The 15,651-nt window shown below is 46.1% G+C and overlaps 1 protein-coding gene across 1 annotated transcript in view; it reads left to right on the top strand.

The window, feature by feature from the left end:
* Nucleotides 1-15,651, top strand: part of LOC116686746 (TGF-beta receptor type-2) — a 126,850-nt gene that overhangs the window by 34,344 nt on the left and 76,855 nt on the right. The gene's annotated exons all lie outside the window — the stretch shown is intronic.

Raw genomic sequence — 15,651 nt, 5'->3', positions numbered from 1 at the left:
ACTTTTCATCCTCATTCTGTGCCAATTTAGTACCATTTAAGTGTCATTTTCCGCCGAGCACCATCTGCTAGCAACTTCAACGTAAAGGACGTTAAGCTGAAGCTTCGAACGTCATATCGCAGAGTTGTTATTTCATGAACCATAGCCTACTGTATTTTGTCTGCGCATTCCATTTGAAATGAATGTACCTCTACGATCATTACACAGGCAGCAAGTTGCGTTAAACAGCAGATTTGATAGATGCCAGGATATCATCCACTGTAGGCGTGGCCAGACGCACGGTGTAGCACGCACAAGACCCCGGATTGGGCAAAACCTGGCCCCGGGCTGGATATGTCCCCGGAAATGTCCGTGTTGTCTACTTGATGGCAGAGCCGAAATTGGAATGAAAGTGACAAGCCAGAGAAAAATGACGGACCCAAACGGGATAACGCCAATAGTCGCACAACTTACACCCGCAGAGCTCCAGACCAGCCAGAGCAACCCAGCACGTCGTGCTCAGAGAATGTTTTAGAAAGGCGTGTGTTAACTTGCTAAAAATCATGTTATACAGTGGAGTCTGGGTGGATTAGCCGAAAACGCAAATTCGCGACTTTTATGTTTTAAAAAGGAGATAATCTTCAAACAGAAGGCGACCTCCTTAGAAATCCTTCCATAATGTTGTCAGACACTTAGAATAATAACTGGTCTGTTGCAGCGCGGTGGAAACCTAAAACAAGCACTTTTATGACCCGTAATATAACAAGCTGGACAATATCCTGTTAACTTACATCTAGCTGTTTTCTCTGGCTGCGATGACAGAGATCTCGTTTTTATACTGGATCACTGTCAAGGAAATTCTTTCCTCAATAGTTTTTTCAGATTACTGTCCAGAGTCAACCTTCGTTTAAAGACTAATTAGGAACGGAGGGACAGCGTCGACTTTTAAGATTTTAGCCGAAATTTCCGTTTTTCCATCAAATGAAGACCCCTCGAATGGGAGGAGCATAGGGGCAGCATCATACGCTTGCTGGCACGGTGGATACACCAAAGCGATTTCAAACACTTATTTGACACAAACAAAAGCCATAATTCCTTTAGAAGCATAAAGAGAGCTATTTAAGCGTGCAAACTTCAGCCTAACACAGTTAATATGGAAACTGGGATTCTACCCCCCCACAGCCTTTATAGGCCATAATCAGGGGGTTTGAGTTCAGAGAGGCAGGTGAAGAACAGATCAGGAGAGAGCCCAGGGAGATGCTATGAGTATGTAGCATAAGGGGACGACGGGGGATCACACTAGGAAGAGGGCTGGCGAACGACGCGAGGGAGAAGCGCCAGACAGGCACAGCCACGGTTGGCCACACGCATTCCTTCCATCCACACACGGGTGATGATATAAACAGTGTAACTGTATTTGTGCATGAGATTCTGTAATAATGAAGCTAGGAAGACATAAACTGCTGATTGAGTTAGGAACTGTTAAACAATGAACAGAAAACGATCCAGGAAAAGAAAGGAAACGAGAGGTCAGTGTGTGCTTGTTATAGAATTAGCTTGTTTGTCATGCAGATAGGAGAAGTTTTACCGATTGTACATTCACCTCTAGTTCCAGAAGCCACAGCTCGTCATACTTTCATATCCTTAAATGTATTAATGAGTAAGAACGATGGAACATGGATGTCTAATCACTTTCAGGAGAAATCCTTTGGCTAGTTGAATCTGTACGTGAGGTTTTGGTAGGTATCTAAAGAATGGTGATTTAAGAAATTGCTGTACCATGGGCTTCCAGGCAGCCTAATTACTTCAGTGTGTGTTGCTAGAGTTAGTGTGTGCCGAAGGGTATCCTTGACAATACAGCTACCATTGAGGTGGTTGAATCACTGGCAGTGCATCCCTTGGCCGGTTCTTACAGTGGTATGTGGTTGTCTTTTTGACCGTTTGTGTGGACAGTATGTAATTTACAGTACCCCCAGATATGTACCAGGTTCATCTTTCCTTTATTATTGAGGTAATTTTCTTGCCGATGGAGTTGCACAAAAAATTCGAAGACTAATCAAGCGACTTTGTGTATAACTTATTCCATCTTTAACTAGGCTCTTAAAGGTATGGGGACTCGGATAAACAGACTGAAGTCAGCCAAAAGAGTTAAGTTGTAGAGACGTTGGACTTGTCTGAAAGACGCTTAAGATCCAAGTAGTGCCAATGATAGTACTGTAATAATCCAAAAATGACCCCAATGCGTCATCAGAATATTAAGGAAAAACATGATAAATGCTGTTGAAGATACTATCCCCTATTTGACCACAATGCTCAAGCCCGTACTTTTACTTTTTAATTCCGTTAAGGCCTTTGTGTTTTGGTCCATGTATGTGTTAAGGTATCACACTGGAGCCAGTTTGACAAACGCCATTCCAAAACAGCCAACAAGATGGACGGGATCAACGAGGACAGAGTTCACCTGAACCTGAACCAAAAAACGGTTGGTCCTGGGTTGGACTACACAGTTGCGTGACCAGAGACTTAAGAACCCCCCCCTGGTGTTAAATTATGGAAAATCTATTTAGATAAAATGGACGACAGTGTGATGAGTCCAACAACGGCAGCAGGAAGGGAGCTTGGCTAAGTTTCAGTTCTTAGAACATGTAGTGCTAAGCATTATGCTTAGCTAATTTCTCACGGCTACTATGGGGCAGTGGGCACATTTCATGTTATATTAAAACGATTGTTGTCATCCATGAAAGAATAGTAGCGAGAGGTACTCAAAATGGTTACTCTGAGGAGTAAACAATGGCTGAGTAAAGTGAGTCGGACACTAATGCTGCCAGGCTGAAACGCTGCCGGCTACATGACTGGAGGACCAGGCAAGATATACGGTTACGTTTACAACAGTGAGCAATGTGCAAGCCATAGCTGACAGACGATGAGTTATTAAGAGCAAGAGAGCGGGGGTCCTGATCACAGATAATGGGAGAGACGTGAGTTGCCGTGTGGTTTGGCGTGTGTCCATGATACTGGCTAGATAGTAGGACAATTAAGAAAATCATATGTAGTGGTTCCAAAAGGATAAGGATCATCTCTGGCGGTGAGATTGAAATGTGCATAATCATGTTAATGACAATGTCTTAATTAGAATTTGTTGGTCCTGTTTCATAACCTGAAATATAAGGCTTCATCCCAGGGACCATGCATATCCAAAACACATTTCATTATTGCTGCTGTGAACCACCGACCAACCCACTGCCATTGTTTGTGCTGCAACATTTAAAAGTTCGCAAACAGATGGACATACAATGGGTGTCACCAGCAGTTTGTCATACATGTGTTTGGATACAACTATTTGTTGCTAATGGTTTCATAACTTTACCAACCATTGTTCTGCTTCAAGCCAGAGCAAGAATTCTGCACACTACGAGCGCTTCCATTAGAGATTGGGTGTTTTCAGGTGTTTAGCATAAGCCTATTGAGACCAGGTTTCGTCTTCCGCAGGTATGCCCCCTTTTCTCTCTTCTAAAGCGGGCTATGTAAATTCCTGTGAGTGTGGAGCAGTTCACTCACTAGCAATGGTACGGGAACCTGCAGTCATAAAACGGGCCTCCATCACATCCACCTGTAGGACATCAAATAGTTGTTCTGGTCTCTATCGGTAGGTACGAGAGCACAGAGCTGCTTGGCTCTGTTACAGAGCATTTTACTAAATAACTATAGATAACTTTAATGATACAGTTTTAATTATTATGTCTGTCTGTCTGTCTGCGTATTGTCCTGTCTGTCTGTCTGTCTGTTGTTCTGTCTCTTAGGAGGAGAATGAACCGGCGTCTCCCTGAAACTCTGTGTCATGACCCGCCTCCAAGGCCTCTTTCTGGAGTTCTGCTGGATGACTACAACAGCTCCACCAGGTGATGAAGGAGAAGACACGACGAGTGGGGATAGTCACTTCTGCTCCGTACAGATGAGGAATGTAACAACAACCTCTATTCTCTACCAGTGAGTACATGTAACTTAGGATGTACTCCAGAGGAATTCTCTGCAGTTCCCCTCATCTCTCTAAACATTTTAAATCTTTTGCTCATTTGTTACTGAAGGTTCTGGGAAAGTCTCATGCTCTCATCAGATCCAACAGATTAGTAATTCCTAAAAGGCGGCATTGTAGTTTTAGTTAAAAAGTGAGACAAAACAGGAGGAAATACCATCTTGTTGAGGATTATTTTTCAGTGGTGGATGAAATCCAAATCCACATGGTGGTGATTTGTACTAGTGTCAGCAAGATGGTGTGTAGTGTGTGTGTGTGTGTGTGTGTGTGTGTGTGTGTGTGTGTGTGTGTGTGTGTGTGTGTGTGGTGTGTGTTGTGTGTGTGTCTGTGCGGTGTGTTGGGGGTTTTGTGTGGGTGTGTGTTGTGGGTGTGTGTGTGTGTGTGGTGTGGGTGTGTGTGTGTGGTGTGTGTGTGGGTGGTGGTGTGGGTGTGTGTAGGTGTGTGTGGTGTGTGTGTGTGGGAGCTAGAAATATGGTTTACTGCTCCAGCCATAAAGAACAGCCCAGAGGACACACAGCAGCCACTGTAGGTAATGAGCGTGAGCCCCAGATCTCAGTCTGCTTGCTACGAGCCAGCTCATGGTTCTCTTCTCTGTACCACCAATCATGAAACAAGTTTGGTGATTGCTCTTTTTCACCTTACTGACTAAAAGCTCACTTTGATCTGCTTAATACTGCATAAAGCCTCCAAGCAGTCAAGACTGACAATCCGTCCTGATATTCGCGCTTGTAAACCTGCTGAATGCCAGATACAGACCCTTACCTGAGTCACTTCCATTGCTCTGCTGTTGATTCTCTTCAGAACACACCTTTAAATTCTCTGATAGCATATAATTGCAAATATAATATTTTATCTTAAGAGTTCAATTTATACGAATTACTACATCATACATAACCCCTAACCATTTTAGAAAACATGTACCAAAGATTTTTGTAGTAGAACCCCACTAAACTATGACTGTGTGGTAAAAATGTATTCATTCTACAACACATGGTTACCACATGTCCAGAGCAGTCTAGGGTTGTTTTTATGCTACTGTAGAAAAGATGGTGTACTGATGGGAGCGGTGTGAGGATGAGACCGCAGACTGGTCGGAGGGGAAGGACGACTCATAGAAAAGGACAGGAATCAACCAGGTCAATCACCGTGAACCACTACTGCGATTATCTATCAGCAGGGATTTGTGGGATGATGAACGGTCAGGTTGCAATGTTCGGCAAAAATTGAACATGAGCTAGCTTTTATAAAGGCAGAGGTATAAACAGGCTTTGTATTGGACGAGCCACTTGATTGTACAGGAATGTAAATTATTACAGATATTACTTTTTTGTCATTATCCAGCGAGCATCGCATTGTATTTCTACTCAGTTACATCTCATAAAAGGGAACACTGAGTGTATGGGGGATAACTAGTGGCCCAGGCCTTGTCCGACACCGAATCACGGCACCACCACATCTGGACTTTCTTCCGATAGATTCAGATAGTTCGGTGGGGTAACATCCGGTGACTGTAAAGCAGTTAACCCCGAATCAGAGCGTGTTTCTAGGTCGGATATTGTCTGAGCATCCTGCCTCTACCCATAAACATGAAAAATAGTGGCCAGAAACCAGAAGACGAAAAGAGTTAAACAAGAATGGAGGCAATATAAAGCGAGTCAGCGGACAATGCAGCACGGATCTTCCTTGTTGTTGAGTCCTACTACGTGTCCAATACGCATGAAGACAACGCCATGCTGCTATCATAATAGCGTGATCAATTAATTGTAACACGGCAAGTCGGAGTAGCAGAAACACCTCATAACGAAATCTGGGAGTTACAGTAGCCGATCAAAGCGTAGTTGTGTAAAAACACACACATGAGACAAAACGGGTAAACTACACACACACACCCACACAGCATCAGCACAAACACACACACACACACACACGACACACACCCACTACACACACACACAAACACACACACCACACACACACACACACCACACACACACCACCACAGAGCCGTGAGGGTCCTGGCTGTGGTTCCTCCTCCCATGAAGAAAAACATGCAGCAGGAGAAGTCCCTATTTGGTATTGGGCCACGCCAGGCTTATTCCTCCCACAATGCCTCACATGTTCTTCATCGGCATTGCATTTCTTGTGATTGTTGCCAGTAATAGTGGCGTGCCTGCGCGACACTTGCTGGAGGTCTCACTCATGGCGTCTCATAAATGAGTTGGAGTGGAGGTTTGTGCACTCACCAATATGTGACTTCAATGTCTATAGGGGAGGAGTGGACATGAAATCCCAGCGTCAAACACTAACAGGGCTGGTTGGTTTAATGGGGAGCGGTTAGCAGGTTTATCAGATAGGGAGACACGTGCTGTGTGTCCTGGCCAGTGATAAATAGTAGATCAGAGCTTCTGTTTATTTCGTCTCAAGTGCGATGCCAGGTGTGTCTGAAGCTTAACCAGTACACTACCTGGGACAGTATCACACACAACCAGCATGCGCAGAGACAAAGGTAATTCAGGATGCAACATATATATATATAAGATAATATATATATATATATATATATATATATAATATAACCACCCACACCCGACAGCACCACACAAACACACACAACACACAACCACACCACAACACAGAACACACACACACACACACACCACAGACACACACACACACACACACACAACTGATCTGTTGCCTCTATCTGCTATGGCCAGAACATAGGAGCGGAGTGGATTCTCTTTGCTCACCTAGTAGTTCATTCCCTCACTCCCCGTCTCAGAGGTTAATGCATTCTCATGGATTGGATCCTCCTGGTACAGTCTAGTTTTTGCACAGGATGATCCCTGATCTTATCCTCACTTCCTGGGGTTATTTAGAATTAAATTCCTCAGTCATAAATGATGAAATCTTCCACATGACATGAAGGGGATGTTTAAAGTCGGGGTGTTTCTATTCTGTGAAAGAAGAAGACAAGCGAAAAAATAAAAAAAGGGAGAAAATAATAGAATGACTTCTTTGCGGCATCCCACCAAGAGGAAGATGCACACAAGCCGTTTGGATATTGAGTGAGAATAAAGGAAAACGTGGCTCTGGCATGTGCCACATATGTATTTTTGTATTCTTATTTTTATATTCCTCCTTAGACTGTTGCAATCTTGCTTCCTTTCAGTGAGTACACAATCTTTCATCCACACAGCAGTAGCTGTATAGAGAAATTGACTCAGCTCTTAAAGGGGAATGAGAAGGAGGGCAAACCGAAGGCTCGGACAAGGACTGAGATCGGAGTGTAGGTGTAGTACGTCGTAAATAGAAGCAGCTTATCAGGCAGTGTGGGTTGGGATAAGGCATGCACACTTACCATAACAAGGAAATAGTGAGTGGCATTCTCAAGGACTCCACTCACCCTGGTCACAGACTGTTTGACCACCCGTGTGTGAAGTGATGGTACGTGCAGTCTGAGAGCAAGGACAACAAGGTTCAACAACCAGCTTAGGTCGCCCACGGCTGTCAGACGGTTGAACAACAAAACTTAAAAACAGTCAATCAATTGCCTATTATGTACAAAATAATCTGTTTGGAATGCACTTATTCGCTACCACAATATTTAACTTTAATACGGATATTTATACTTTATATTCGTTCCAACTTTATGTATCTAGGAATCTAGATATTGATATTTTCAGGTTTTTTTTGACACTGTGTATTATAGTAGTATCGTCAATCTACATGCACTGAAAAACCCCTATAGGCTTAAGCATTATTCTTTAATTCTACAATAATAACTCAATGTTGTTTTAATTGTCTGTGCTGTATCTTGTAAGCTAGTGAACTTTGCATGTAATTCTATTATAGAATTGACTGTGGTGTGACAATAAACGAAATCTTGATCACCCTCCACCACCCCACCATAACATGAGTGATGGCCTGGATAAAGGAAGGGTAATTAAAATACATTTTGCAGCGGGGGGAAAATGTTAAAGAATTAAACACGGTCATGTCGGACAAGTAAACAACCTGTATGCAAACATAACTTAAAACCTGGGGAGCCCTTTGTTGTGCTGTGCAAACAATAACTGGAGATTATTTAATAATTAATAGTTATTTAAGGTACCTAACCCTTACACAAAAAGATTATTTGACGGGTATCGGGTGACATGCTGCCCACAAATTCATGAATTAGGCTTTTCACAGAGTGTCAACCATCTGCTGCTGTCGTATGTATTAGCTTTGATAGTGCGAGGGTAGTGATTTCCAGTTTGATTGCTGTAAACCAGTAAACCATAATGAAAATATGCCTTCCTGAATGGATGAGAAGCTCACCTGGGGAGGGCTTCTGTGAGTGACTGCTGTTGTTTGTTGATTCGGAATGAGTTGAGGAGGAGGCGAGGTTATGGAGGATATTGTAAACCAGGCCCCCAGTACACAGCTTTGTTTCTATACAAGGGATGCAAGGTAGAACACTGGATGTTTTGCGAAAGGTAGTGTTTAGCTAAAGGGGTGGGTGGTAGCATCTGCTAGCTCCTTCCCGCTCCGTTAACTTTTCGTCCCCAGTGCAAGTTTTCCAACACTTCTGCAACCATGTCGTGTTTGCAAAGACACAACTTTGTGTAACTCTTATTAGATCACAGCTCTGCAGGAAACATGTACATTATCCATGGATGTAGCACCATCCCCTGATGCATGCATGTTCCACCTGGTTTTCCTATTGAGACCAAGGTTCCTATGTCAATTATCAAGACTATAACATATTATTACCAATGCAATAATACAATATACACATATGTGTACATTAATAACAACAAATTGAAAGGAAGACAGAAATCTTAAAACATGCTGCAATGTCTGGAGCTCTAAATGCTGCTGTGGTTAACTAAACATCACCAGAAAGCTTTACTTTTCCTCTACTGTTAATCATCAAATCTAATATTGGGGTGTCAAAGTGCCACAAGCGTCACAGTTGTGAGTCGCTATAGCTCCCAGTATATCCGCCTCCTTGCCACTCCTGACCTGTTTTCCCCATTGCTTACAGCTGGTGCCCGCCAAGTGTCACCTCCGCCGTTCTTATCTGTGGACAGCTGCAAGGAGATTCACCCACCACACAGCCACCCCGGTGTGCCCCACCTGTGCGACTGGTGCTGCTCGCTCTCATCCCTTCCCTGGCCTCCGGCCATCCCCCCCCCCGTCTGGTTCTCCTTCTCGTCTTCTTATATTCTCTTCCTTCAGGCCGTCCCCCACAATGCGGTTGTTGCTCAATGTTGAGCAAGTCGCAAAATTAGATCAAGTATAGAAAAGATCACTCATGCATGTAGCAAGAATAGGTGTTGATCGTGACGGCGCAGGTATAAGATAGAAACCACGGGGCGCAGCAGAGGGAAGGGGAGGACCAGCTGGGTTCAACAACCGATCATGGCAGGTGTTATAAAAATAGGCTTCAGCGAATACCTAGGTTATCAAGCCAATCAGACTGGTATCGTCCAAGCACAGATGAAAATCATGTCAGCTCTGTCATTTCTGAGGAAAACCGTTCCATTGTAATTTCAACTCACAACTTTGTGTACAAGTAATTATTGAGTTATTGGAACATCACAATAAACATTGCAGTCGGCTTGCCAGTGACATTAACTACGTGAGGAAAACCCAGATTGACACAACAGCTATTTTGCAAGTTCTGCACAACTTAGACACTCAGTGGAAGGGCCTGAATACTATATTGAGTTCCTCGGTGCCTGTCCAATGTGAGCGAGGAGCAAATATCTACAAGAAACAACCATTCGTAGAGTCACAATTAGGCAGGTGCATTATTTTTAAACTATGATGGACTTGTGTATAGATACAGCACTAGGGGTCTATAGAGGGTTAAGACTCGCGCATTTCGATCTGATAATTATTGCTACAGGCAGTCTTTGGACTCTAGGGCATATATTGAGCAGCGGAATTGGCTCATGGGAAGTGCTAGACTGTAGAGGATCATTTAGAGGGCTGCTCCTATACGACTTCATGCACTTGTTGAGTGAGTCCTTTGCGGCTAGTTGCGTGAAGAAAATTTAGTGTTTCAATGACGTAAGCCCACCCGCGCGACAGACAACGAGCCAAAACTTTTGGCCATTTAGCTCTGATCATTCTGGGCGCAATGAACTACTTGGAGAGGGAAAAAAAGGTCGTAGCCTATATTGAACGCTGATAATTTTTGAGGCATATATGAAAGAAGGTAACCCAGCAAGCGAAAGCAGGGCACACCATGCTTTCAGCCTGCCATCGCTGGTCTCAGCTGCGTCAACGTGACGTCAGACAAGCTACAACTTATGTTATTCACCAAAACCGGGTGAGGATTAAACAGTAAAATTAGGGAGTGGTTCCCGCATGTGGTTAGATCATACAGACCATTACCTGACGTGTGACGGGATCTAGAGAACGGAACAGATGAGCAGTGTCACTTAAGCCAGCACGTTAGACACATCCATGAAACAGAACCAAACCCACCATACCACAACGTAGTAACAGTAGCAGCAAATCATAGGAGGCACACCAAAGAGGACATTCCAACATTAGTGGGACCGGAGGCTGAGTGTGCACAAAAACAGCCCTGACCAGTGCAGCGGAAATGCAATCACTCTGGAATAGAAAGCACTGATTGGTAAAAAGCTGGACCAACAATGAAGTGGAATAATGCAGTTGTTTAGGCACCATCGATGGTTGTTTACTAGAGCTTAGGGAATGACACCCACGTAGCGAATGCCTGTGGCTTATAGTCATGCCACGAAACTACAGAAAAAAAAGCAAGGACAATAACCCTAAAGACCACAAGCAATCTTAAAGATGTAAAGGTACACACATGTTAAAGCCCCGCCCCAGAACAATACTATAGAATACCTAGTCTAATGTTCGAGACTTGCTGTTTTTGTGAATACTTCCAGACTAGTAGAGTCTGTGTGTAAGGTAGCTTGATATATTTCATCTCGGCTGATCCACAAAGCTAATTTCAAAAAAAGACTATAACATGCCTTTTTACACAAGCACACACATCACAACCACCAGCATGCAACATACAACAAAAAGACGACACACACACACACAACACACTACACACACACACAACACACTTAAAGTAAAAATGAACTGTAGTATAGGATTGAAGGAGGGTCCAGGGACATGAAAGAAACACGGGGACAGAGAAAAGAACTGCAAAAGGTGAAAACTGAAAGAAAAGAGGTGCGCCAAGAGAAGTATTCAGGATAAGAAGTGAAATGGACGATGGCTCCGATGGGCTCCACATACTTTACAACGTCATTTCCACATTTGTATAATACCTCAACCACATTAAGGATAAACAAAGCAAAATCCGTTTATGCTCCCTATCGGTATGCTCATATGATGGCTGAACAGAGAAAACAAATAAGATTGAACCACTACCAGCATCTACGGGAACCATCACCTATTCGTGGTGGAAGATGGTTTTGGTGATCACTATGAACCTGAGGGCTGGTGTATGGAGCTTTGTGATCCTGCAGGGCTCGCAGGCAAAGAGGTCTAAGGGAGGGGCAGACAAAGAATGGTTAAAAAATCCTAATGAATACAAGGACGGGATAGAGGGACCCCTGCGGTGGGAAGACCCGGGGCCCCCGTCGTGGAGCAAGCTCCAGAAACGGTGTGCGCAGTGAGCGAGCCGCCTGTGGGCAGGGTGTTGCCCACGGACAAAACGGCATATCGGGCACAAGGGCCGAAGAGAGAGAGAGCAAACTTCGGGGCAACTGTGTTCGCCTCCAAGCGCCATGGGAACCAAACCCGACCTGTGGGTATACGAGATCCAAAAGGGGTCAGAGTGCCGCCAGCACATGGGTCGGGCGGCGAGAAGTGAAGGGGGCTTCTCGACGGACCAGGACATACCCTGAGATGCGGACAGAGAGCGGGCTATGCGGGGACAGTGGAATGTGCATCTATGTGGCCGAGGGAGGTAGCGGAAGCTTGGGCAGTGGTGAGAGGTGGAGAGCTACAGAGATCCTGTGGGGCTTACTCTCGGAAAGCAGGCTCGGTTCTGGAAAGGGTACTACTGGATAGGGGTGGACTCTGCTACTCTGGAGTTGCCCAGAGTGGAGGCGACCGGGGCGGCGTGTGTTGGGATACTCACAAAAGCCCCCGGGGCCTGGCGACCGCTCGCGCTGGAAAGTTTACCCCGGTTGGCGAGGGCGTTGGCCTACCCTACGCCTGCGGGGGCTGGGGGCGGAAAAAGCTCTGACTGTGCGTATGCACCAAACAGAGTTCGGGATCGGCCTTTGGAGACCTTGAAGCGGAGTCCTGTAATGGGGCTCCCAGTAGGGGACTCACTGTTCTCATAGGGGAGACTCAAACGCCACACTGGGGGCAATGATGGCGAACTTGTGAGAGCGACGGTGACGGGAGGAACGGACTCCCTACGATCTAAACCAGAAGCGGTTGTCTTGGGGGACTTCTGGGCTCGTCATGGATTGATACCACACAAACACAATGGACGAAACATAGGTCATGTTCATAAGGTGTACTGTACCCAGAGCACCTAGGCCAAAGGTCTCATGATCCCGATTTATAACGTTTTCATCTGATCTGAGGCCGTAGTATTGGGACACTCGGTTGAAGAGAGGGGCAGACTGCAACTGACACCATTGGGGTGAGTTGGGTCAGGGGGTGGGGAGAGGATTGGACAGACCTGTAAGCCCAAACGTTGTAGTGCGGGTAATGGGAACGTCGGAAGAGGGGGGCCCCGTCCGACGGAGCTTCAACTGCACCTCCTGGCAGAGCCTTTTCGTGCCATCACTGGGAGGCTGGGGCAGACCTGAGGGACAATGTTCAAAGTTTCCCATTGCTTTAAAGCTGCGGCAGAGAGCTGTGGGTCTTCGGGCAGTGAGGTGATCAAGGGGCGGTTAACCACGAAACACCCGGTGGGACACCGGTGGTAAGGGAAGCGTCCGACTGAAAGAGGTCTTTCGGGAAGTTACCCCGGAGATATTCCGGAGGGCAGTTGGCAAGGTTCGGTACCCGACGGGCCGAAGGGCTGCAGCTCTGCCGTGACAGAGGCAAAGCAGCGGGGGGGAGAAGTTCTGGAGAAGACATGGAGAAGGACTTTCGGTCGGCACCAAGGGTGCTTCTGGCAAACGTCGCCACCTCAGGAGGGGGAAGCGAGGGGATCATCAAAGCTGTCTACAGTAAGGAGGGGCCGTGTTGACCTCCAAGTGGGGAGGTAAAAGAGCGGTGGAAGGAGCACTTTAAGGAACTACTAAATCCAGTCGGGACACGCCCTCTGGGTGGAGGCAGAGCAGCGTAGGAGGATGGAGCGGGATTCGGTCGTCAATTCCCTGGGGAAGCAGCTGAGGTCGTAAACAAAACACAGCAGGCAAAGCCCCGGATTGAGGGACCGTCCAGAAATGCTGAAAATGCTCTGGGTGGGAGGGGCGTCTTGGGTGGAAAGCCTCTTCAACACTTTGCGGGGAATTCTGGGACGGTGCCAAGGATGTGGCAGCCGGGGTGGTGGTTACCCCGTCAAAAGGGGGACAGAGGCGTGTTGTGCCAATACAGGGGGGTATCAAAACTTGTCAGCCTCCCAGTAAAGGTCTACTCAAGTGTGGAAAGGGAGGGTCGGCCGATAGTCGCACCAGGATCAAAGAGGAACAATGCGGATTCAGTCCTGGCCGTGGAACATACGGATCAGATTCTTACTCGTCGCAAAGGATCCGGAGGGCGGACTGGAGTCTGCCCAACCAGTCGACCCAGTGTTTTGATGGATCTGGAGAACGGTATGGACCGGGTCCCAGGGAGAAATTGGGGAGGGGGCGCTGGGAATATGGGGTGAGGAGGTCCTTCTCAGGCAGCCACTCTCTGTTAGGACCAAAGCGAAGAGCTGTGTCCGGTCTCGGCAGGTAAGTTCAAACGTCCAGGTGAGGGTTGGCCCCAGCAGGGCCTGCGCTTTGGCACCAATCCGTTTGAATATTATATGGAACAGGATATCGAGCGTAGTCGGGTGGGCTGGGAGGGTTGCAGTTCGGTTGCGGCTGGGAAGTATGAATCGCTGCTTTTTGCGGATGAGCTAGGTCTGATGGCACATCAGCGGTCGGTCCTTCAGACACTCACTGGACGGTTCGCAGCCGAGTATGAAGAAGCGGCTGGGTTATGAGGATCAGCACCTCTAAATCTGAGAGGCCAGGTTCTCAGCAGGAAACCGAGGAGGGCTCTCCCGAGGTCGGGATGGAGTCTTACCTCAAGTGAAAGGAGTTTAAGGTACCTTGGGGTCTTGTCGGCGATGTGTGAGGGGGACCATGGCGCGTGAGATGGTCGGAGATCGGAGCAGACCGGTGCGGTATTCACATTCTGTTTAGACGCACCGTTGTGTACGAAAAGAGAGCTGAGCCAGAAGGCATAAGCTCATCGATTAACGGGCAATTTTCGTTCCATACCCTACCTATGGTCATGACAGGCGGGTCATGGACCAGAGAAGACACGAGATCAAAGGGTGACAAGCGGCCGAAATGGGTTTCCTGAGGAGGGTGTTGGTCCCTTAGAGGATAGGGGTGAGAAGCTCAGTAATCCGAGAGGAGCTAGGAAAGAGAGCCGCTGCTCCTCACGTTGAAAGGAGCAGGTGGGTGGTTTGGGATCTGGTAAGATGGCCTCCTGGGCGCATCCCTTAGGAGGTGTTCCACGGCACGTTCCCCCCGACCCAACGCACGTCCAACTGGGGGGAGAGACCTCGGGGAAGATCACCAGGACTAGGTGGAGAGATTATATATCCGAACTGGCCTCGGGAAACGCACTCGGGATCAACCAGTCGGAGCTGGTGGATGTGGCTCGGGAAGGAAGTTGGGGGGTCCCCTACGGGTGAGCTGCTGCCCCCGCGACCCGATACCGGATAAGCGGATGAAGATGGATGGATGGATGGATGGACTACAGCAGATGGTGGACAAAACACTGTACTGGACATGAATGGACATGCGCATGTCATTATCATATATGCATTAGGTAAATGGTGAATGTGGTAAGGAAAATATCAAATATTTTATGTGGAAAATAGAAAAAAGATAAATCATCTCGCTTTGAATCTTGTCAACCACTGAATGAGTGAAATATTACTACTGTTAATATGAGCCAATACTTATAAAGTGCCTCGTTGTTCTGGCAGTAATTATACTTCTCACAGTTTTATTTTGACACGTTAATATTACATCCTGTCCAGAGCGCATAGCTTTTAGTCACTTTGATCTGTAACTGGTAAGACCAAAATAACTGTGTTCCATCTATTAGAAATATGAGCCTGTATTGTCTCTGTTGGGTTAAAGTGGAAACATGAATGACAAAAAACATGCAGTTTTCCAGTTTCCAGAGAAATTAATGTAATTCTTAGTATTGTTTCTTGTTATATGCTGGTAGCTATAACATTATTATTATTATTATTATCATTATTATTATTATTTTAGAACCACATCCAACTTCACATGTAATAACTTAATAAGTAACTTCATGTTGGAGTTGTAAATAAATCTTCTTGATCTGACAGTCAGACATCTCTGGTTCTAGTTTTTACGGGATGTTTGGGGGTTTTCAGTCATGATTTAGAGTTCGTCTTCAGAGACAACACTTGTGAAAATGACTAATGACCTCCTAATTGCATCAGACAA

Source organism: Etheostoma spectabile, unplaced genomic scaffold (assembly GCF_008692095.1).
Source record: "Etheostoma spectabile isolate EspeVRDwgs_2016 unplaced genomic scaffold, UIUC_Espe_1.0 scaffold461, whole genome shotgun sequence".
Classification (NCBI taxonomy): Eukaryota; Metazoa; Chordata; class Actinopteri; order Perciformes; family Percidae; genus Etheostoma; species Etheostoma spectabile.
Note: the sequence above shows the minus strand (reverse complement) of the source record. Positions and strands in the feature narration are given on the sequence as shown.